Source organism: Maniola hyperantus, chromosome 6 (assembly GCF_902806685.2).
Source record: "Maniola hyperantus chromosome 6, iAphHyp1.2, whole genome shotgun sequence".
NCBI lineage: Eukaryota > Metazoa > Arthropoda > Insecta > Lepidoptera > Nymphalidae > Maniola > Maniola hyperantus.
This window is the reverse complement of record NC_048541.1, coordinates 12,053,935-12,080,342: the sequence shown is the minus strand read 5'-3', so window position 1 is coordinate 12,080,342 and position 26,408 is coordinate 12,053,935. Positions and strand designations below refer to the sequence as shown.

General features: G+C 37.5%; 1 protein-coding gene across 1 annotated transcript in view; it reads right to left on the bottom strand.

The window, feature by feature from the left end:
* Tmtc3 (Transmembrane O-mannosyltransferase targeting cadherins 3) overlaps positions 1-26,408 on the bottom strand; it is a 236,270-nt gene that overhangs the window by 125,518 nt on the left and 84,344 nt on the right. The window lies entirely within an intron of this gene.

Sequence of the window (26,408 nt, the reverse complement as noted above, 5' to 3'; positions counted from 1 at the left end):
CTATCCACTCTCCAGGTATCTATACTCATGTAAAATCTCGTCAACCCGTTCGTTGCTCCGTTGGGACGTCATTGAAGGGCAAATCAACAAACGAGCAAACTAATACACGTGCAAGAAAGTCGCGGGCATCAGCTAGTTGCTTATAAGTCAAGAACGCACACCACTGCACCAAAAACCGATCAAGTGCGAGTCGTACTCCTTACCGTACAAGATTATGTACTTTTTTTTTAAATTTTTATTATTTCTTGTTATAGTGGTAATAGAAATACACATTCTGTGAAAATTTTATTTCTCTACCTATTACGGTTCATGAGATACAGCGCACTGACAGATGGAAAGACATCGCAGGCTCATAGGGCACGTTAGCACCCTTTGGATACAGAACCCTGAAAAGTACCATAAACGATTTTAAATACACGAAAAAATGTCTGGCATTTGGCATAAAATGCTTGGAAATCGCCGTTTGTTACTTGACAGCCATTTTTATCAATTTCCGTACATTTTTCATCCAGATATGTACTCGATGCTTTTATATAGCTCGAGTTGAATTCCTGCCAAAGATACAATATTGTGTAACGTTTGCATGAAATTACTATTGCATTTTCCGTGTTTCAGTTCAACAGTACCTACCCTACCCTTAGTACGAGTTCGGACATCTCAACAACGTTGTTAGATTTCGAGTATCATCAAATCTAGTAAATCATTATTCTATCTAAATAAAATTACCATTAATTTTAAGTTGCACATTCTGTTTTACTGACATTTGTTTCGCAAAGATAAAGTCAACTTAAACAAAACCGTTAAGGTCAATTTTACCTCATGATAATAGTAATTCGATACTCGAAAACTATCAACGTTGTCGAGATATACAAACTTGTACTAAGTCTACAGTGCGATTCCTGATGTAAACTATTTAGCCTGTATGGTGCGGGTCTATTGTGGTGAATCGAGTCACTCTCAAGTACACAAGTCTCTATACAAGTTTCATTTCCAATTCGTGACAAGTTCAACCACGAGATCTCATTTAAAAGTCTTCGCTTGAAAGTCTTTGGGTTTTCAGACGTTATAACATTATATTAACTTCTCTTTAACCATTTTAACACAATAAATACATTTTAATATCACTACTTTTAATATAAATGCGAAAGTGTGTTTGTTTGTTGGTTTATCCTTCAATCACGTCGCAACGGAGCAACGGATTAATGTGTTTTTTGTGTGGGTATAGTTAAAGACCTGGAGAATGACATAGGCTACTTTTTATCCCGGAAAATGAAACAGTTCCCACGGGGTTTTTAAAAACCTAAATACACGCGGATAAAGTCGCGGGCATCAGCTAGTAAGTAGCTCAATAAAATCTAAATAAGCTATAGTACAAAAGTTTGTGACAGTGAAATCGGTGTTCGCGAAACTTTGGCAACATCTCATCAATAAGTTGTGTTCAACTCTTACAATGCTCGACACGTACCCGTACATGAAGTGTACACATAAACTAAATCAAAATTTAGCAACGTAAAAGGAAATTTTCCGAGAATACACGTCAAAGTTACGAGTTACTACACCCACGCACTAATTTTGATAAATATTCATATTATGCACGAGTATAATAAGACTTGTTTATTTACGGTAAAGGCTTAGATTTATAAACTGTCAATTGGCAATGGAAGAAAATAATATAGTATATAATAACGTGGGATGATATCGTAAGGAACCAGCGAATGATAAAACATAGAGAAGACTTGTTTCTAACAATTAGCATTCAAATACTGAGGCAACAAACTCAACTTCAACCAAATTGATTTGCGTCTTTAGGCTTATGTACAATACGAACCATGTGTCATGCAACACTGGAGTCTGGACGCTGCCATGCTGCATGCTTATGCTTCGCTGATTGGTCAACTCAAAATGACAGTTACGGAGTACAATCAAACTGAAGACACGTGCCACCAAAGTGTAAGTTTTCTTTACGCCATAATAGAGCATAAAAACTGCTTTTATGTTTCATCATTTGCAGTAAGGAGCCATTACATCTAAGCAACTTAATCGTATATGTAAAGCTTCTATTTAAATATTCATTAACAATTACTACCGGCCTGGGCGCGTTGTTTCCTGCTATAAACCTGCCTTTTTGATAACAAGCTGAAGGCCGGTTACGTAGATGGCATCAGTTTAAGTCACGCAACACCTAACAAGAGTTAGCCTAGATGTTCTTTATTCATTGAGGTTTGTGAAATCTAAGCCTTAAGCGTAAACGAGACTGATGCATATTGATATTTTATTTACATTAACTTAGCGCGTCGAGGTGTGATACCTTGTAGAAGAACATTTATTTATTTAGAAACGGCATTCCGAACCAGTGGTAATTTAAACTAGTTGACGATTCAAAAGCACTTGTAAAAGTTTACTTGAATAAAAATCTATTCTATTCTATTCTATTCTATTCTAAGGCCTGTTACACCCTTACGTTGCATGACTAAAGAGTCTATATGACCGGACGTCACACTGTGTATGATTTGTGATACAAGAAACTGTGAATCACGTGAAGCGCGAACCGATCTTCATTATAGTGCGCGACAGGTCGAGATCGCAATCGGGGTATGGGGCGGGGGTTCTCGGCACACCCGCAAGTCACCCGCGCTATCCCGCATTGGGTTAGCGCAGAGGCTGTGCGGGTGTTTGCCAGCATGCAAGCACATTTACAAGAAACCGTGTAGAGTCTGGAAACCACCAGAGATGGGCATTATTGCTACTTACTCTGAATTTTCATGAGTTTATTCATTTATAGTAATTTTACAGTAATTTACAGGCTATTTTTTACGGAAAGCACATACATAAATTACTAAATAATATTTTATTTTCAATGTTTTATTGTGTTAACAGAAATTCTCAGTTCATCTCTACACTTTTTGTATATGCGAGGCATTTCCTGAAAGGGTCGCCAAAATCTAAGCCCCAAATCTAAATAGACAAGTTTCATACATATTAATGTTATTCCATTACCTACTTATTCAACTTGGTAAGTAGTTGTTCGCGTGTATTTTCGATTCATGAGCCGAAATGTTAAGTTAAGGTACCTACTTAACAGTTTGTCTTTAATGAATTTAAGCTTATTTCGTGGTTTCATCATTATCATCATGATCAACCCATCGCCGGCTCACTACAGAGCACGGGTCTCCTCTCAGAGAGAAGGGTTTTGGCCATAGTCTGCCACGCTGGCCATGTGCGGATTGGTAGACTTCACACACCTTTGAGAACATTATGGAGAACTCTCAGGCATGCAGGTTTCCTCACGATGTTTTCCTTCACCGTTAAAGCAAGTGATATTTAATTACATAAAACGCACATAACTCCGAAAAGTTAGAGGTGCGTGCCCGGGATCGAACCTCCGACCTCCGATTATAAGGTGGACGTCCAAACCACTAGGCTGTCACAGCTTTTCGTGGTTTAACGACATATTTTAATGACAGCATCGTACGACATCGTAAGTTAATAGTGATGTTCTTCTTCTTCTTAATTTGCTTTATGCTTTAGTGATGTTGTGAGTGTATTTCGCCGGGCAGCTCGTTAAGTTCCAGCGAAAAGGACAAGAAAGAGGGTAGTTCGCTACTACCCTTAACAGCTCGAACTTCATCTCTCGTCTCTCGTCAGCACCGCAGTCCCGTCGTGACCACGACCCGTGCAATTGGGTTGAAATGTCGACGAATAAAAACATCATATTAATCGTGGTACGTACTCGTTATCTACATCAAAATAAGTTTATCTTTACATTTTTTGTAGGTACACGTGTGGCATTTTCTAAATTTAGAAGGCTCCTGTAAATCTAAACCCCAAATCTAAATAGACAAGTTGCTTACAATTTTCTTAGCCCATTGTTCGTGAAATTGTCGAACTTACATGTGTCGAAATCAGTTCGCCTCTACACTTATTTACTTGTGAAGCTTTCTAGGAATTTTGTGAAAATCTAAGCTCCAAGTGAGTATAAATATAGAAGTTTTCATACATTACTTAGCCAGTTGTTCGCCGAAATTCTCGTTACACGTGTCAAGAGTAGATAACAGATTGTCTCTTCACTTTTTAGGGTTCCGTACTTCAAAAGGAAAAACAAAACCCTTATAGGATCATTTTGTTATGTCTGTCTGTTTGTCGGTCTGTCAAGAAAGCTACAGGTAACTTCCCGTTGACTTAAAATCGTGCAGGTAGGTAGGTCTTACAGCAGATATTAGGGGAAAAATCTGAAAACCGTGAATTACATCACACAAAAAAAATTAAATTGTGGTCATGAACTAATAATTGGTATTTTTAATTTTCAAAGTAAGATAACTATATCAAGTGGGGTATCATTATGAAAGGTCTTCACCTGTGCATTCTAAAACAGATTTATTTTTATTTTTATGTATCATAGTTTTTGAATTATCCTGCAAAATGTCGAAAAAATACGACTGTAGTACGGAACCCTCAATGCGCGAGCCTGACTCGCACTTGGCCAGTTTTTTGTACACACGAAGTATTCTAGTGTGGAGTGTAGAACACATTAGGCCTCTCGTCGAGATTCGGGCACATTATTTGAGGTACCTACAGTATAATTTCCTGCCCGTGACTTGTTTGAGGTTTCATTTATCACATCTCCACATTAGAAGGATGGTTTCGAGTTTCCACAATATATTCATGACAGCAGCAATATGATAGCACACAAAAAAAATTTTTTGCTCCTGTAATATCCATCCATACTAATATTATAAATGCGAAAGTGTGTCAGTCTGTCTGTCTGCTAGCTTTCTATGAACCTAAAGTTTAACCAATTTTGAGGAAATTTGGTACAGAGATAGCTTACATCCCGGGGAAGAACATAGGCTACTTTTTATCCCGGAAAATTAAAGAGTTCCCACAGGATTTTTAAAACCCTAAATCCACGCGGACGGGGTCGCGGGCATTAGAGGATATATCACAGGTGAATCTACCTTTTTTATTCTTAACTTTGTTGTTATTATTGAAAGAGCAACGTCGGCAGTCCCTTCACTAGGTAGATATAGGTACGACATCAAATGAGTCTCAGGGAGCCGCTAGATCCAGGCGGCACAACACCGCGGCGTGTAGAAGTCCATACGAGAGACCTTCATGTCCAGCAATGGTCGTCTATCAGTTGACAAAGACGACGCATAATAATTTATAGTTCCTTGTAGTAAAATTTCTGGAATCGTTAACAAATTAAGTACAATCGGGCATCGCTGTCGGTCGCCACGAGTTTTGTTTGTCCATTTCTAAAATGTGCAAGTATTGAAGGAAGTATGTTTAATGCATGAATCTTGGCAAAGTTTGACCACCGGATTTGCATTTTCAGGGTGATACTTGGTGCTGCGACGATTTGCATTTCCTGACCTGGTATTCGTATGTATGCAAACTGTTTGAATTTTCCGTAAATGTGGATGTGGTTAGAATTTTAGAAAGAATGGCATAGGATAAATGTAATAGGTACTTACTTAAAGTTGAAATGGAACAAAGTATTTAACTTGAGACTGGAGAAAGCTTGTCCATACTAATATTAAAAATTAAAAAAAATGGGGTCGACGGCCGATGGGGTAGACGTGTTCTGGAGTGGAGACTGCGTACCGGTAAGCGCAGTGTGGGACGACCACGAGCCCGCTGGACCGATGACCTGAAGAAGGTAGTGGGGAGCGGATGGATGAGGAAGGCGGAGGATCGTGTTTGGTGGCACGCTCTTGGAAAGGCTTATGTCCAGCAGTGGGCGCAAACAGGCTGATGGATTGGAGAAACAGAAGCTATTTAGACGTTTGGACGCCTGGTTGATCTGACAAAACATCTGAAACCAGCTTTTTGGGGCGTGATAAGCAGATAATGCTAAAATAGCGGCAACATGCTAGTTTGAAGAAGCACCCTTATAAATAACGGCAACTTTGTGGCGGAACATATAAAGTAGTTTACGGCACTGAAGTCATTTTTCATCTAAATAGCGCGAATTATGTTCCTTTGCGCGTATAACGCGGCGCACTTTATCGTCAGTAATCCCATTATACGAGCAAGTTTCCATCGTTCTAGGACGTCCGTTTTCCAAAGCGTTGATAAAACTGAAAAGAGTTCAAAGTAGATGTATAGAATAAATATCAAATAAATAAAGTAATTTGGTGCCAGTAGAATTCACTCACTTATATAAATTGGTAGATCTAGACTTCAAGATGCTATTACTAGTACTATTTAGTAGCAATAAACACTTTTTGGAAACTAGCTAGGGTCAAGCGGATAACGGTGAAGATAAACATAGCGAGAAAACTTATATGATTCTCTGAGAGTTCTCCATACTGTTCTCAAAGGAGTGTGAAGTCTGCTAATCCGCACTTGGCCAAAGTGGACTATGCCCAAACCCTTCTCATTCTGAAAGGAGCTCTGCTCAGTAGTGAGCATGCGATTGGTTGACCATGATGACATCTGAAATAACGGCGTCCGATGCTTCAAGAGATCCGAATCGGTGTATGTAAAAATGCACTTGCGCTGGTTTCTATCCAAATGGTGTAGTGGAAACTCGCTCTAACGGCTCATTCGTGGGTTTTTGTACGTGAAATGCGCCCAGTGCGGTGTTTTCGTGTAAAAATGCAATAAAATCGAGCCACCTAAGCGCGAAGGTGGCTTTAAACCTAGCACCACTTTATTTAGTGCGCTATAACGCGCTATTATGCTTATAAAACTAATCGTTAAGAAATAAGAATAGGTATAAAAGTTTTAAATTGTGTGTTTTAAAAATAAACCTAAAGACTTTAGCAGTTCGTCGTCGTCAATAGAAAGACGTTGACTGCTGGACATGGTCCTGATCTAGTCTCTTGTAGGGACTTCCACCCGTCACGATTTTGCGCCGCCTGAATCCAGCAGCTTCCAGCTGATGCGAGGTCGTCAAAGAATCGTAGCACTTTGAGACCCCAACGTTAAACTTATCTGATAATAAATAAACTTGTAAATTCTCAATCTAGAAGAAGGCGTTAGCAACTGTAACATAGTAGGCCTACCTATTTAACTGATGCATTAACTGATGCATACCTATTTAACTGATGCATTAACTGATGCATACCTATTTAACTGATGCATTAACTGCTGCATACCTATTTAACTGATGCATTAACTGATGCATACCTATTTAACTGATGCAATTTGCTACCATTCCTTAGCCATAATGTAACTAAGAGATTTTTTCGGTAAGTAATTTTCATAAAAACATGGACTTTCTTTCTGTTACCTTACTAAAACTACATAAACACTGTTCTATCACCCTGTCCCCTTTACTAAAGGTTAATAGAAGATAATACCTCTATGTATTAAGTTCGCCTATGTAAGTTGGTACATTCTATTTATGTTATGGGAATAAAGAGTTTAAACAAATATGGACCATGCATCAGCCCAAACTCAAGCTGACTGACTGATCTTGCAACGCACAGCTCAAACTACTGGACGGATTGGGCTGAAATTTGGCATTCAGATAGTTATTATGACGTAGGCATCCGCTAAGAAAGGATTTTTGAAAATTCAACCCCTAAGGGGGTGAAATAGGGGTTTGAAATTTGTTTAGTCCACGCGGACAAAGTCACGAGTATAAGCTAGTATTATATGTTATATTCTCAAATTCGTAAATAACACTAGCCTTCACATTGTTAAGCTAAAACAATAAAAATATCTAAGAACCTTTTTCAATGAAACTTACATTACCTAACGTTTCAATTTTACGAAAGTAGCTACCTACCATTAAAATTTAAAGCGCATTGTTTATGACTCCGAGACATGTACCTAATGGCTGTGCTAAGCGGAATATTTTGGTGAAACTAACAAATTCTCGGCTATTTCAGATATTTCAGTCTTTAGGTACGAGCGAAATATAAATCCGGTTAGTTTTCCTTCTAATAGCAGCCTTGACAGCCTGCGGCCGTTCCCAGTAACGGCGAAATAACAAATAACCAAACCCATTATAGTGTTTAAGCTTTTCATTAAAAAGCTATATAATGAGAAAAGTCTATTACAGTAGCAGTTTTAGAGAATCCTTTTAAAAAAGCTATCAAAGCAAATACATAAAGAATTTAATTATTTCGTTATTTAAATTATAGAATACCTAGATAGGTATTATGAGTTTATTACTTTAAAGCCTTTACTTACTTAATTACTTTTGGCCAAATATGCTTTAGGTGATCAATCATAATAATGTTTGTGAAATATTTGAAAAGCTAAATAAAAATTAATTACTTATTTGTTTTCCAATGAGTCTTAAAACTAATAACTCACTACATAGGTACCTATGCCTCATGTGTGTCCGCACCTTTATTCTGAAGGCTGGCTTAGACTCGATATAAATACTAGTTTAGTGCATGTATGAAATGCATTTATGAAATGATTCATCTGCGTGAATTTAGGTTTTTTATAAATTGTGTGAGAAGTCGTTGCTTTTTAGGGTTCCGTACCTACCTCAAAAGGAAAAACGGAACCCTTATAGGATCACTTTGTTGTCTGTCTGCCTGTCTGTCCGTCTGTCTGTCTGTCGGTCTGTCAAGAAACCTACAGGGTAATTCCCGTTGACCTAGAATCATGAAATTTTGCAGGTAGGTAGGTCTTATAGCAGACATTAGGGGAAAAATCTGAAAACCGTGAATTTGTGGTTACATCACACAAAAAAATTAAATTGTGGTTAGTAGTCACTCTCCAAGTCTTAAATTAAATTCATGCAAAAACCACGCCTACCCGTTGCGCCGTAGCGACGTGATTAAAGGAAAAACCAACAAACACACTTTCTTACAGACCTATATCGACCTTTAGAAAGAGACAGTGGTTTTGTAGAGCATTGTCTCTGTCGTTGAGGTCGACAAAAAGGTCACATAGGTATGAGTGACAGTGAGAACGCTCTACAAAGCTGAAATCTCATTCTAAAGATCCATGTAGGTACAATATTTCTTGCCGGCTACTGTATTTTTAATATTGTAAGGGCCAAAACACATCTGTAATAAACTGTAATTTATTATTATATAAAATAACATATCTCTCAACAGCTATACTCACGTATTTAGTCGCCGTTAGCCCGACAAGTTTTGAACCCATTCGGGGTCCTTTATAAAGGGAGTCAGTTCGCGCACGCGTCGCGGTTAATTTTTTACAGAAAACCTCTAAGGTTAAGGAATAAAATAGTAGTAGTATTGTTAAAGTATGCAGGAAAGTTTTTTTAAACACCTCTAGTTTGAACCGCCGACCCCCCATAGTCAGCTCCTTAACCGTTGAGCTATTGGGGCTCAATTCAATTCTATTTAGCCTTACAGATGATTGGATAAAGTCCGGACGGATCAAATCCGCCGGATCATATCCATTCGTCTGTTAAGGTTCTTCGTAGCATGAATAAAGCAATTTATTCATATTTTAAAAGCTCGACGTGTTGGTGTTTACCATGGAAGCGTCCTTTTCCCTCGTAAATCGTTTAAAGGTTGGGCGTTCCCATCCTCAAGATGAATACCCTTGTCGGTCTGATATATTTATGGCACGTTATATCGTCTTCCCGATCTTTTAAATATTTTACTCTATCTATACATAAAGCATAAGTACATAAAGCGGTGAGAGCCTAGTGGTTAAGACGTCAGCCTTCCAGTCGGATGGTTCGGGGATCGATTCCAGGCCGCAAATCTCTGCGCTATAAGAAAGGATTTTCCTAAATTCCACGCGAGTGAAGCCAGGTTACTAGGTATTTGATCAGGTTGAATTGAAAATTGTTAATTGAAATTTTAAGGATAAATAGAAAAATAATTATACTTACCTATACGTTGACCATAGACTTCCATAGACTTCCATGCTGGCCCAGTCTATGGCCTAAACCCTTCTCATTCCGAGAGGAGATCCGTGCTCAGTGGTGAGCCGACGATGGGTTATTCATGATGATGATGATGATGATGATGAATTAGAATAGTATATCGTAATTTATGTGTCTAACTTTACCAGCTAAAATGGTTTTTATAACCACCTTTAGCCAAAGTAAATTCCTTTTCTAAGTATCCATAAAAAATGTACGCCTAGCTTTATTTCGTACACGGACGTGTTTGCAAGTGCAGAGAGACAAAATATGAATTGTGTTTGCTTAAAATGCATTGCAAAATTTTCACGTAACAAAACTTCGAGCGAAGCAAATTCAGCGAAGATTGCCTCGACCCCTTTTGTTGTTTTGTTCCCGCAAAGGAATCCGAACTAGTCTACTTGTGACAGGGCGTCCCTCAAAGCGATTATTCAAATGTACCGTGCATCGATCATGGTCGTGGGCTTGCGGGGCTACGGAATGAAACAATAACGAAATTCTCTACGGTTAGAGCTCTCAAACGTTGCTTACATTGTTCCTTGAACGACTAATTTTATGAACACTGGTACGTTATTGCTTCTACTAAATTACGTAAGTCGTGCGTGGTTCAATATCCATTTTAGATGGAATATAAAGTTAGGAGATAGGTTACAAGAGAACGGCTATAATGTGCCACCAATCCCCACTTCCTAGTGTGTAAGGTATCTTTCTTCTTCTTCTTCTTAATTTGCTTCATGGCTTTCAGTAGTGCCACACCGAGCACAATGCACTTTGCCAATGTCACGTAGAAAAAGGTATCTTTCTGTTTCTAACTTTTTCACACGGATCATCAGTTTAACGAAATTTGGTGCAGAGACTTTTATCCCAGAGACAGAGACAGTTTACTATTAACCTAAATATATAAAATGAAAAGCTGACTGACTGGCTAACTGATCTATCAACGCACAGCTCAAACTACTGGAAGGATCGGGCTGAAAGCTATTATGGCGTAGACATCCGCTAAGAAATGATTATTGAAAATTCATTCCCTAAAAGGGGTTTGAAATTTGTACAGTCCACGCGGACGAAGTCGCGGGATCAAGCTTGTTATTCTATAAAATCAAAGAGTTCCCGTGGAGTTTTCAAAAACGCTAAAACTAGGAATCTGGTTTTTACAATTAAGAATTCAAGCGAGCGGAGCCGCCTGCAAAACTAGTCAACAACACAATCGTTTCATAATGAGCAAACATAAATTATGTAAGAATATGTCTAAGTAAATAAATGTACTTTGTTCTTGATAGTAGCGGCCTTGTATGTGACACAATTAGTAGCGTTTTGGATTTCTGCCAAAAGGTTCGTCCCCTTTGATAACACTTCTTACAATGTGGAATGGCAGAGCTGAGAGCTTTTTGCAATGACATACTTACTAAAGAAAGTAAATGACTTTAGTAAAAAGTGGTAGTCCTGATAGCACTGCTCTCCGCAGTCAGTATTGGAATTGGTATGCAAAATTTGATGGCACTAAATCTTACTCTTCTTCTTCCTTACCTTATCCTACGCTACGTGGGGTAGGCACAACATGTCTTCTTCTTCCACTCACTCTTGTTATCCGTCAACGTATTTTCCACCCCTTTTACACGCAATCCATCTACCTTTTCTTTGGTCGTTCTCTCCTCCCGTTCCTTCAACATGCATATTTAACATTCTTCTGGTGCCATATAGCTTTCTTCCCTCTGCATTATATGCCCATACCATGCCCGCCTATTACTTACCCCTCATCACTAAATCTTATTGCCGATTTTTTTGACAAAGTACCTATACCTTGTCAGCAAAATCGGAGAAAGACTGTCAAGTAATTTACAACAACTAAAGCTGGAAACAAACAAATTATCGGACGCGGCTTATGGACGTGGCTGACCGCTAGACGCCTGGATAATAAAATGTACACTGAACTTTGCAAACTATCCGACGTAAGTAGCGGACGTAATATTGGGCCGTCCTTGAGCGCTTGGACATCTGATAGAATTCTGCCCCCCGATTGTGTAAGAATAACCATTTCATGGCTATCGCAATCGTCAAGAAATTCTGCCCTTTGATTGGTTGATTCGCTGTTTACATTTTTTCACAGCCATTCAAAGGGCAAAATTTCTTGACGATTGCGATAGCCATGAAATGGTTATTCTTACACAATTGGGGGGCTGGTCCACTGGATGTTTTTGTCAGCCGAAAACACTCGAATGAGTCCGCAAGCCACGTACCAAACGCAGCTACTAAAGCCGCAGCTTACGGACACATCCGATAGTTTGTTCCCGCCTTTATACCTTAATCTAATGCTTATTACAGCCATTCTATTTTATTGCTATAAAGCTAACTCAGTGATAACAAGTGAACTGTGAAGGCATAGAATAGATAGTAGAACTGGTTAGAACCTCGACTTCGTAGATAGCATCAAAGCTTAAGTCACGCAATACCTAGACTAGCTGAACTGCTGACTAGATGTTCTTTATTCACTGACGAGAGTGAAAATCTAGATTTCAAGCGAAAACTAGCTAAACTCATGTATATTAATGTTTTTCTCCCTAGGTTTATTTACATTATTTAGAAAGTCAGGGATTTTCACGCTCCTTCGCTTTACAATGTCTGCATAAATTTTCTTTTACATGTGTCAGAATTAAGGATAATGTAACGAGAATAAATGAGATAATGGGTATAGTACACGACAGGTCGAGATGGCAATCGGGCATGAGGCGGGGGGACACCCCGCACATCGACACGTCATCCGCGCTGTTCCGCACCGGGTTAGTGCGGGGACTGTGCGGTGTGCGGGGCGTCCCTACCCTGGTGGCCATTTCAACCTGTCACGTACTATAGGTATGTTTACTTTAAAGTATTTATTAGTTCCAACTTCCAAGGTCTTAGTAATCATTAGGTAGGGTCACTTTCTGAACCGTAATAGGCCGAGATTTAAAAATTTCACAGAAAGTCTATTTCTATTGGCGCTATAACAACAAATAATGAAAATTTCATAAAAAGCTGCCATGAAAATTTAGGAAAATTAAAGTTTTATTTCTTGTACGTTGGTACGGAACCCTTTGTGTGCAAGTCCGACTCGCACTTGACCGATTTTGCAACTCTTGATGCATGAGTTTTGATACGTCTCTCAAGCTTATAGGTATCGTGAAACTGTCGTAAAGTGATTCTTTTTTAAAGTGATTGTAGTCTCATGAACTTAGAAAAATGTACCTACTTCCCATTTTACATTTTCGTAGGAAGGCTGTAAAAAGCTAAAGCAAATATCCTTTCGTTCTTTGAACAAAGAATTTTCTGTTAGATTCATCCAAGTAAGACCTCGTTTGAGAAGGTCTTTAACTGTCATATATTTCAAAGGCTAAATTAATGGACCCTAAGGGTCCGTTTCCATGGCAACAATCTGTTCTGAACATGAACGGTTTTTGCAGGATTCCGTAACCCATTTAGTAGTGGATGTATTTCAATACTACATAGGTAGTACAAACATCTGTACGGATCGGGCTGAAATTTGGCATGCAGATAGCTATTATGACGTAGGCATCCGCTAAAAAAGGATTTTTCAACCCCTAAAGGGGTAAAAAGGGGTTTGAAATTTATGTAGTCCACGCGGACAAAGTCGCGGGCGTAAGCTAATATTAAATATATAAATTTCCATAAAATACAAGGAGCAAATAAATAAAATTGGTAGTTCATGTAGAAATTCAAACATCCACCAGCGCAGCGGATAACTCTCGTAAATCGTTTAAAGGTGGGACGTTTTTCATCCCCAAGATGAATGTCCTTGTCGCTCTGATATATTTACTGTCCGCCACTCCGCTTCGCTTAATCCCTTTACCCGAACATGCATGCAAATTACTTTGCATGTTTAAGCTTGTAAGGGTTGAATGAAGTAAATCTGAAATCAGTTATGTTATTTTTAGGGTTCCGTAGCCGAATGGCAAAAAACGGAACCCTTATAGATTCGTCATGTCTGTCTGTCTGTCCGTCCGTATGTCACAGCCACTTTTCTCCGAAACTATAAGAGCTATATTGTTGAAACTTGGTAAGTAGATGTGTTCTGTAAACCGCATTAAGATTTTTACACAAAAATAGAAAAAAAAAACAATAAATTTTGGGGTTCCCCATAACTAGAACTGAAACACAATTTTTTTTTTCATCAAACCCATGTGTGTCTATGGATAGGTCTTCAAAAATGATATTGAGGTTTCTAATATCATTTTTTTCTAAACTGAATAGTTTGCGCGAGAGACACTTCCAAAGTGGTAAAATGTGTGTCCCCCCCTGTAACTTCTAAAATAAGAGAATGATAAAACTAAAAAAAATATATGATGTACATTGCCATGCAAACTTTGAAAAAAAAAATTGGTTTGAACGAGATCTAGTACTTAAGTAGTTTTTCATTTATCGTGCAACATGTCGATAAAATACGATTGTAGTACGGAACCCTCAGTGCGCGAGTCTGATTCGCACTTGGCCGGTTTTTCACATCCTTATAGTCCGCGACAGGTCGAAATGGCAATCAGGGTGTCTGTCTGTCTGCTCGCTTTTCATGGCCCAATAGAGTTTAACCGATTTCGATGTTTGGTACAGAGCCCAGGGAAGGACATAGGCTCCTTTTTATCCCGGAAAATCAAAGATATCCTACGGGATTTTTAAAATCCTAAATCCACGCGGACGAAATCGCGGGCATCTGCTAGCAAATAATAAAAAAAACTCGTGTTCCCCGTTTGATAACTTACAACTCAAAAATGTGTTCAATTCGATACACATATCATCTACCTTCGTTTACTGAATAGGAGATCGGTTTTTGTTAAATTTTATATTTAGTACCTAAAGTACCTAGTACCTTTTTTTTTAAATGAAAATATTACAATACCTAAATAGTTACAACAATATGGGATGTTGTTTATTTTGGGAGCGCTCTGTGAGGCGAAAATTTTATCGAATAAAAGGCTATTCTTCAAAGTCTTGGCACCAACCATGGCATCGATAAAAAAATGCCTTAACATAAAATATGAAGCTGGCAATTAATTTAGTTCCTTGCCGTTAAGTATATCTACATACTCGTACATCAAGCAGTGAGGCATTTAATTCATTGGAACAATTTTACTTGCGACCCCATTAGTACAATTTTGGGTTGTCGCCAAATCCGACTCCTTTGTATGTTATATAATATAAGAGCGGCATCTTAGGTTGCCTAAGTTTAATTGCTTTGGTAATATTATCACTACTCTGGGGTTGAGAAGGCCTTAGACATCAGTCTGCCACGCTGGCCCAGTATGAATCGGCAGACTTCACACACCTTTCTCTCTCTCTCAAAACTCTCAGGCATACAGGTTTCGTCACGATTTTTTCCTTCACCGTTAATTGTTTAAAACGCACAACGCCTAAAAGTGAGAGGCGCGTGTTCGGTATCGAACCCTCGGCCTCCAGAATAGAAGGATGACGTCTTATCCCCTAGGCTATCACCGCTTCCACTTGTCTGCCGGATGGTAGATAATCTATTGTCTAGATTGATTTACGAAACGACCATGTGTTTCATGCAAAGGCCGCGTGATAATGACTATCATGGCACCATATCGTTAGAGTTATTTAACTTTAACGGCTGTCGTAATGTCTCGCATATGGTTAGAAACCACGCTATATCTGCCGCAAACTAGAACCGTAATATAAGTTCTGAGGAGGTTCTTGGGGAAATCTAAACCATTAAATATTATTATGTATGAAGTTACCTACCTACTTGTTGTTTTGCACCGTAGTAGGAATGCTATCGCATTTCAAGTTTTTTTTTTAATTCAATGTCAACTACGCTGTATCTGCCTCAAGACTGTAATATAAATCTTTATTTGATAAAAGTTTACAAGGTATATACACAATAATACATAACCCTGGTAGAAGCAATGCAAAGTTCCTGGCCCCCAAACTAGGATTCCCTGTGCTATGGGAAGCCAATAATATACATATTATAATATTATACATATTATACGGTCTAAGTTCTGAGGAAGTCCTTGGATAAATCTAAACCATAAGTATTATTAATTATTATGTATGAAGTTAGGTACAAAGCTGTTGTTTTGCTACGCATCGTTTTATAAAAATATTTTTTAATTATAATTCAACCACGCTGTAGCTGCCGCAAAATAAGACGTTAATCTAGATTCTTGCTTCAACGTAGACTCTTATTTAACAAAAATATTTATTGATAAAAATTCTAACGGGATCGTTCAGAAACCATAATCGTGGTCGCAGACGAAGACCGAGGAAAAGCTAGCAAATCAGAACTGAATAGGATCCCAGCTAATTACTTTACCTCATCAAACCACTTTAAATATAAAAGAAAGTTAATTAAAATCTACTCTATATTATTTTCTTACACAAAATTAAAACTTGATGAAAAGCAAAAGGTCAATTTAATTTAGTAAACGCGGCGAGTCTGTAGGTATTGATCTCAAGTACGTAAGAGTAATGCTCCAGATAAGATGGGGCCGATTCTCTTGCACACAATCTCTAAACTAAACTAAATTAACAGGTCTAGATCTAGTGCTATTCTTCACCGCAAGCAACATTATGAAAGGGACAGGAATAGATTCAGAAGTGCCATTTTAGTTTAGAGATTGTGTACAACGGAATTATAGTTATTTACTACTACTACTTACTATTATAGTTATAACCCTAGCCTAACCTATACTCGCGATTTCATTTACGTAGACTACATACATTTCAAACTCCCATTCAACCCACTTAGGGGTGGAATTAAAAACAATATTTTCTTAGTGGCATACAAACTCTACACTTTACAAAGAACACATCCTCCAAATTTCATGTCTCTAGGACCAGCGGTTTAAGCTGTGCGTGAGTCAGTCAGTCAGGACTTTAAATTTTATATATACACTAGCTTATGCTCACGACTTCGTCCGCGTGGACTACACAAATTTCAAACGCCTATTTCAGCCCCTTAGGGGTTGAATTTTCAAAAATCCTTTCTTAGCGGATGCCTACGTCGTAATAGCTATCTGCATGCCAAATTTCAGCCCGATCCGTCCAGTAGTTTGAGCCGTGCGTTGATAGATCAGTCAATCAGTCAGTAAGTCACCTTTTCCTTTTATATATTTAGATATACAGATTAGTAGTAGTAATTGTTGTAAATTGTATCTAAAACATGACTCTGGTTCTGGTGCAGTCGGGTAAAAGGGTCCTTGATACTGCAAAATTATCTTAAACACTGTTTACGAAACAAGCACAGAATGGTGTGAGTATTCGCCGAGGGAATAGGTACGTCGCCAAATGAGGCCTAACGTCCATTTTGACGGTAAATTGAATTCCAATTGAAGAGAATCTCGTTTAAGGCTACTGTAAATAGAGAATGGTAAATAGATAAACGTGGAAAACAGTTAAGAGGCTCGAACCACCCTTTTCTACAAACTAAATAAGAATGCGCTTATAGGTGCGAATTGCGATACTACTGGCATTTATTGTTTGTTCTTAATACCTTTAGATTTTTACCAAACGATTTTTTTTATCCATGACTCCTATTATTATAAAGTATAATAGAAGTATTTTAGAGAGTAAAGCGATATTTGTATCTTTTTGGAATGTCAATTTGTCCATTGGTAATTTACATAAACTTGGTTTGAATATTACGTTCTAAATTAATTCATGGGTATTACGTAGGAATATTGGCACGATATGGTTTTGTTAGATTCACCAATATTTGACATTTGACCCAATTAGATCAATGTCATCAATGTATATTCTTACTATCTCTTATACAAAGTAAACAACTACTTACTGAGTTAGGTACATACATCTCTTAGGTATAATGAATTCACGAAATTTGAATGCAAAATACATAAAATTTACGTTCTTGGCTCTGCCACAGATAATAGCGTTGTAATAAACTTCGAGCATTCAATTCTATGTCGAGTTAAATTCGATTCAGTGCACTCGGCAAAACTAGGGAGCCAAGTATTGTAATATGTACGAATTGACAGTTTAAACGTAGCATGTTCATATTAGCTGTAACATAAAAATGCAACTCCTCAATATATCAAAGTAGGTTGCCTGCACATCGGATTGAAAGAGAGGTGATGCAAAATTATGTAGGTTAGGTAGTTAAGCAATAAGATTTAAAACAATAGTATGTAAGATTTATTTATTGTTATTGTTAGTCCATAAGCGAGAGTAGATCATAAGCCGGCTCTCAATAAACATCTTTCACCGTTGCCGCATTTAATTATTACCATACGGCCACAACATATCTCATGGCGACCCTTGCCAGTCGGTGCATGCCTAATCTAAGTGCGTGCACCGGCTGGGCACCGATCAAGAAGAAGACTACACAATTTTCTAAAGAATATCAAGATTCAAGACTCAATTAGAACAAAAAGAAGAAAATAATTCCACGTCCTGTATTAAAAATCAAAAAACACTAACATCAAGAAATAAGCCAAAAAAAATGAATCCATAATGAACAGAAGACATCTCAAGCTTCATTGATCGGCCCAGCATCATCGTGCGTCCAGGGTTATCCCGGCCACAACTAGGAGGTGTCCAGGGTATTCCCGGCCCAGTTCGAGGAGTCCAGGGTTTTCCCGGCCCACCAAGAAGATAGAAGAGGCGCAGACTCCAGACCTCCGGACCTGATGACCAAAACCTGTCCTGATGACGACGGCGACTACACGGCGGTCACGAAATTGACTATTGAAATGCGTCGCTAACAGTTAAAGTAAGTGCAATTTATCTCTCGTAATGGGCAAATAGGTAGAATGTGTAGCTTGTAATTTTTTTTCTTGGGTACCTAGATAATTTAATTTTGTACGTAGGTTATGTGAATATTGGTTTTATAATAATAAATAATACTTGCTCCACTATCTACTAATAAGTTCCATTCGTGCTTTATTTGTAAGATTTTATATAGTGTGTAGGATAGTTTAAAATAATAATAGATAATTAATAAATGAATAAGTGGTACTTACTTCTTTCGTAAATATTCGGTGTTAAAATCGAAATATAATAATTCAGAGAATTATAACGGTGTCATCGCGTGGTCAACGACACACGCGTACCCGAACATTTTGTATTGTTATACGAGACAATGGTTTTGCTGGAGATGCAATTTGCAAATACAAGGAAATTAATATGAAATAAGGAGAATTTTTTCCCCTACAGACGTTTTTCGTCTAGTTTCGTGCAAGTTTTGACGATATAAGACTATACCCGGCTTTGACAAATTAGGACTCTGCAAACCAAAGGCTTGATCACCCTTCGGCTGTAGAAGTGCTAGGTATAAAATATACAATATTTATTTTGGGATTGAGACATACTGACGTAGGAAGATGATTGTTATTTATATATTTGAACGCGATGTTTTGCGCATATTTAGTACCTCCTCATTCAACTATATATTTGTCTTTGAATGGATAAATAGAATCATTCCAATAAAAATCTGACTTTACGGCGCAATTGGCAACTGGGTTTAGATGAAATATAATATCATGCTCTAAATAATGCGCGGCTGGGTTTGTGTAGTAGGTACTTTCGTTACGAATTCATATTCTATTATGTCATCGTATAATTTTTATTTCCTTAAATAACTTAGCAAGATAAATATACTATCGTTCCTTATTTCGGTCCGTTTATATGGATACTTTGTACATTGAATAATATTATATTAACGCGTTTAGACAAAGTTCTAGATAATTTGTTCTATACTATACGTATTGTATGTAGAAATCCATACTTTAAGTGCGAAAGTGTGTCTGTCTGTCTGTCTGTCCGTCTGTCTGTCTGTCTGCTAGCTTTTCACGGCTCAACCGTTCAACCGATTTTGACGAAATTTGGTATAGAGATAGCTTGCATCCTGGGGAAGGACATAGGCTACTTTTTATCCCGGAAAATATTAGAGTTCCCACAGGATTTTTAAAAACCTAAATCCACGCGGACGAAGTCGCGGGCATCATCTAGTATACTATATATAATGGAAATCACTCACGATAGTTTAAGCGCTAAAAATGTATTCTGCGTGTAGGTACTAACTACCTAAGTATGGTTTCCATTTTGTTTGTTTATATACCAAAAAAAGTTAAATAGGACAACAATAATTTATAGGACTCATTCAGACGGACGGGCAAAGTGGTATACTTGAATCAAAGCTAGCACCGCCTCCTGGTTTTTTTTCGAACCGCTTGGGTTACGCCCTTCCGGCATCAGTAGAGCCTCTGAATCTAACTTAGCTTAGCCCTAGGCTCTAACTAAAATCAAATCAAATAGTGCGACCTACCAATTTTATCATATGTCAATAGCAACACAATACATGCAATTTGTACGGATTTTCGCTTTTCAATCTGTTCTATTTATCATGTTTAATTGTAACCTATGCATAATTTGCGGCGAAGTGATAATTTAGCCAAAACCACATTGTGGCGATTCACTTTTGTTGTATTTCGTATTTTGCCTACAAAGATTAATTATCGAGTTTAGTGTTTAATTGATAGCGAGCTTTTAGCAATTATGATGTCAGTTAAATGTTTTGAAAATTCAACCTCTAAGGGGGTGAAATAGGGGTTTGAAATTCGTGTAGTCCACGCGGATGAAGTCGCGAGCATAAGCTAGTAGGTACATACTATTTATAAAACTTACTAGCTTATGCCTGCGACTTCTTCAATGTGGACTACATAATTACCCCTGTAGGGATTGAATATTCAAAATTTTTTACAAAAAAAAATAAAAACCGACTTCGATACACAAACACTAAAAATTGAAAAATAATTTAATTTATTACCGAATATATTATGTATACAAGAGTTGATATAGTTCCATAATAATATTTTTGGTGCCGGTGCCAATTAGCTTCAGCTGCGCGAATCGTCTAGACTTCGAATTTTTATGAGACTCCACAATGGCACCTCATTGGCACCGACCCCAAAAAATATTATTATGGAACTATATCAACTCTTGTATACATAATATATGCGGTAATAAATTAAATTATTTTTCAATTTTTAGTGTTTGTGTATCGAAGTCGGTTTTTATTTTTTTTATAAAAAAAATTTATTTCACAATTTTTAGTGGCCCCATGGTATTAAAATATGCTATGCCTGGTTAAAAATCTACTGTTTACTAAGCTATTACACTGATCGCGAGCAATTTACTCTTATCCGTTGAGGAATTCCATTATCTATCTTCGAAGATGTGCATCAGATCTTCACCAAATTTAAATGGGACCAACTTTGAAGTATACCCTTTCAAACAAAAAAAGAATTTTCAAAATCGGTCCAGGCGTCTTCGAGTAATCGGGGAACATACATTAAAAAAAAAAAAGATTCCGACGAATTGAGAACCTCCTCCTTTTTTGAAGTCGGTTAAAAATCCTTTCTTTGCGGATGTCTACGTCATAATTATAGATATCTGCCATCCCAAATTCTGCCCAATCCATCCAGTAGTTTGAGCTGTGCGTTGATAGAACAGTCAGAGTCAGTCAGTCACTTAGCTTTTCTTTTTATTTATAATAGATTTAGAATTTAGTGGTGTGGCCAGAAAACGATAGTTAGCAGGATTTTCTTTGGGCACAAAAACAAGTTTCTAGTAGAACACTATGTTTTTGTGTCAGTCAACATTACTTTCAACAATGCAGGCTATTGTGTAAAGTGTGGTCTGGCACCAACGTCAACAGGCGTCGTGGCGATAAGATTAGAAGTTTGAAAAAGTGGACGCGTCACGCGACGGAATTCCACGTTCACTACATTGAATTTGTTCTACGAAGATAAATGGTTGGGCTATTTTCCAGTAGTAAGGGTGTTTTTCATTTATTTTCATGTAAAAATCTTTATTGCATAACATACATAGGAAAGTTTAGAAAAGCAATATAAGATACCGAACAATATATACCGTAGGTACCCGTAGTATAAGATTTTACGTCACACCAAACGTTGCTAGAATTCGAGAGTCGAAACACTACTGCGTTATAGTAAACTGGATCTTAAGAGCCTTGTTTTAAAGCTCAAATTTGTCTACACATCTACAGCCAGCGCTCCAAGCGGAAACCTGGCGAAATTAAAATCAGTGGCATTGAATTTTTACTTCAATTCAAGGCTCTTTAGGTCGGTTTTACTTTGATGTTATTGTGTTTCGATTCTCGAATTCTAGCAACGTTTGGTGAGACGTAAAATCTTATAGGTACCTACTACGGGTACAGAATATTGCAAAGGCGGTCTTATAGTTAAATACATTATTTGTTATAACTTATACGGGATATAAAATTAAGCAAACCCGGCTGCTTGTCTAAATACCCCATGAACGATTTTCATGGGGGCTCTATTTTTTTAAAATAAATTATGTCTATCAGGAATAATGTAACTTTTTACTGGTGAAAGAATTTTTAAAATCGGTTCAGTAGTTCCAGAGATTACCTCCTTACAAACTTTACAAACTTACAAACTTTACCTCTTTATAATATTACTATAGATATAGCTCATTCTTAATAGCATAAGACACTCGGCCCGCTAAGAAAACCCCAAATATAGCTCATTTATGAAAACTTATGAGTAGTTTGGTAACTATAAGGGAATCGATAAACTTATACACACACGCGCGCACCTACGTAGTAGTATAAAAAGTTGTGGTTAAGGTGAGATTTCAAGCGACTTCGGTAGAGGAAATCGTAACCAAAGCTCAAAATAGCTAAGTTTTGCTGAGCACGTAGTCGAACTCGATTCACTATAAACCGCAGCTGCCACCAGCACAAAGGCGTCGAGCGTCGACGTGGAAAAGTATTTACAATGTGGAACAGATGCGAACTATAACGTACTAGTACATATCTACACTAATATTATAAAGAGGAAAACTTTGTTTGTTTGTTTGTTTGTTTGTTTGTTTGTTTGTTTGTTTGTACTGAATAGGCTCAAAAACTACTGGACCGATTTTAAAAATTCTTTCACCATTCGAAAGCTACATTATCCACGAGTAACATAGGCTATATTTTATTTTGGAAAAAAATAGGGTTCCGTAAGATATTTGGGTTTTTCGGACACAAGGTGTAAAAAATCAACCAGAAAAGTTACTTATTTTGCGTACGCTGCCTAAACTATAAAAGATAGAACCATAAAATGTTCTAATTAATTGTAGATCTTATAAATATCTACAAAAAAGTCCGCGACACACTATACCCATCTATGTCGAGTGAGGCACAGCAACCATTTTTTTATTTAAAAATCTTGAATTTTTTTTGGACTACATTTAAACGCGTTTATTTTACTCATGCTATTAATCCTTATCAAAATAAATGATTTCATCACTAAGAACAGTTTATGGAGATAATATTTGGTCTTTGAATGATTAAAATTGGACGTTTGGTTTTGAAGTTATGGCGAAATTAAAATATTACGATTTCTGCTGCACGGCCCGTTGTATTATATAAAGAGGTAATGTCGTTAAGTTTGTTTGTAGGGGGTAATCTTTAGAACTACTGAACCGATTTTAAAAATTCTTTCACCAGTAGAAAGCTACATTATTCCTGAGTGACATAGGCTATACGGGATCTTTAAAAACCTAAATCTACGCGGGCGAAGCCGCGGGGATCAGCTAGTTTTCAAATAACTTACTCGCCTTTCATGTTCGTAGACCTTAACATTGACGTGCTACAGCGTAGCGATATAAATAACTTCGTAGCATTGACGTATATTGTAAAAAAAAAACGTTGCAACCATCCCGTGCGTTGGTCCGACGGCATCACCAAGCTTGTGGGAAAAACTTGAAAGAGGCTCGCCCAGCACCGGGAAAAATGGCGACCGGAGGAGGAGGTCTTTGACCATTGCCCATACAATGTATAATAATAAAGGCTTATAAATAAGAGAAGAGATTGAGGTATCTATACCTTAAGACGGTAGCGGGAAGTGGGAGTTTGAGGAAGGCGGAGGACCGCGTCTGATGGCGCGTTCTCGCGACGGCCTACGTCCAGCAGTGAACGTAAATAGGCTGATTGATTGAAATAAAAATAGAGCTTTTAATCTATGGCACTAACAACCTACTAGGTACCATCTCGATACAAAATGGCGGCCTCAACACAGCCGATCTGTTTGGCGGCCATATTCGGTTGAAGTGACGTATGAACTTCGTCCGAGAAAGATTTGATTTAACACTTTCTAGAGTCTAAAGAATTTTTACTTCACAAAAATTACTTATCTAAGTAAAAAGAGGTTTAAATCAAACTACTTACCTACGTACATATATGAGAATCAAAACTCTAAATATTTAGTGCATACAGTACGAGTAAATGTAAAGTTCATTGAATTTATCATGGCCGTAGTTTTTCACGCGACGAAAGTAAACGAAGCGGTAAAACTAGGTATGTAGTCAATGAGTGGGACAATCGGGTAGTGCGCAAACAGCACAGGCGCGCCAATGCAAACACGACGGCCATTAACTGCCGCCTTTGCCTTGCCCGACACCAAGGACCAGGGTTGGTTCAAACGTACATTACGTAAGCAAATGTTTGCGGCAAATACAAGATTTATTGGTCATCTTTTGTTGAAAAAGAAGTTAGATTTTTTTTAAAAGCTATTCAAAAATATGCATCTTTAAATAGCATTTAAAAGTACTCCGATCTTAAAACAACCACAGGCACTCACAAATCACAATTCACATACGCGCACACTAACACACACACAGTAACACATAAACACGCAAGCATTGTATTTTGTTAATAATTAATTTTAAGTACAACGTTTATGTATGGGAAGGCACTGGCCCTAAAGATACGGGATCTCCTAGTTTAGGGGCCAGGATTCCATGTTAATCATACCCATGTAAGCAATTTTTGTGATTAATAAATACTCATTAAATACAATTACTACTAAAAGTAATACAAAAGGTGCCGAAACTGGATGCGATTTTTTTCTAAGTGTGGCGACATTATCATTGTTTATTTATTTATTTAAAACAAACATACATTTTAAATACTACATTACAGATATCATTCCGATGCAGCAAAAACCTGGTCGGGTTTATCTGTGCACCAGCGTTCCTAGTGCTCGCTCGAGATATTATAATATTCATTATATCTACACAACCCTTAATAGTACCATTATTGTCTACAAATCTATCTAAATGACTACCTAAAAAATAAACCCTAAATCTAATCTAATAACCCTAATTGTATTATTGTACCTAAGTACTCAGCTACTGTTCAGCCATTAAGTGCCATCTTTGCCTTGCCCATGGACAAGGGTTGGTTGAAATGTTGGTACCTAAGCAAATATTAGTTTTACTATGTGAATTGGTAAGCTTTCGTTAAAGATGGTGGAAATTTCACTAAGTAAATTTTCAATATCGACGATTGGATTGTCAATATTGGATCTCAACAACCTTGAGAGGGACAAAGGACGTCCAAAGTTTACGATCTACCTTATTAATTAAGCTAACTAACTTTCGCAATAATTTTGAGATGTAGGTAGGTATTGCAGACTAGCTGATGCCCGCGGCTTCGACCGCGTGGGAACTTTTGATTTTCCACGACAAAAATAGTATACCTATCCGTGGTAGCCCGTTCCCCAGTTTCAAGATATCTCAGTACCAAATTTCGTTAAAATATTAAAACGCATGATTCTTTACAAATCCCGTGGCATCACCGTGATTTAAGAATGAGATTCCTTATAGCATCAGGGATGAGGAGTTGGGTCCTCGAGTTCAACGATAGTCTTCAATTACTTAATTCCGTTAATTAACAGATCCTATCACTCATGCTTAACTTTTTTGGTGTGGCTAAATATGCCTATTTTAGTGCTAGTCGCGTGTAGATAATGAGCAGGACAATTGGATGGCAGTGTGCAAACACCCGGCACCACGCCAGCGCAAACACGACGACGGGTCAATTAACTTCTGCCTTTACCTTCCCCTGCTGTAGGCCTAAACGCATAAACTGGACAAATATTTGTGTTATAAGTCCCGCAAATTGATATTACGCTGGAACCATGTCTCATTAAAATCGAAATGACGTCATTTTGACGTCCAAGTGGGGTACCATATTATTATAAAAGGGTAAACCTGTATATTCTAAAACAGATTTATTACTTAGATGAGTTTGGGAGACAATTATTATTAGCCATGTTCAACATGTCTGTTAAAGTATTACAAAATTAGTCATAAACTTGAATGGAAAGTACCTATATATTGTCAATTCAAGTGAATATCAGTCAAAAAGCTTTGTATCAGCTATGTTAAACTTTTAACTGAAAATATCACTAAGCAAAATTAATAAAACTAAAGAAAAACTGTCAGACATGTATCATAATAATAATTTACATTACCTTTATTTAATAAAAGTCTAAAAACCTCCCAACATTTTGTTAATCTTCTATGAAATATCGAAAAATGCCACTGAGTTTCATAAAATTATGAACCCCATTATTTCAGCTAGATTTAAAACAAAGGAGTCCCTTGAAACCTTTAAGAGACCTCATTCATCATTGTAACGTTTCACATCATATCTGGATGAAATAGATATGATACACTAGTGACTAGTCACATGAAAAGGGCACTAAACAAAGCGTTTGTATTAATATGAAACTATGCTTGCGGTAGCAACAGAATG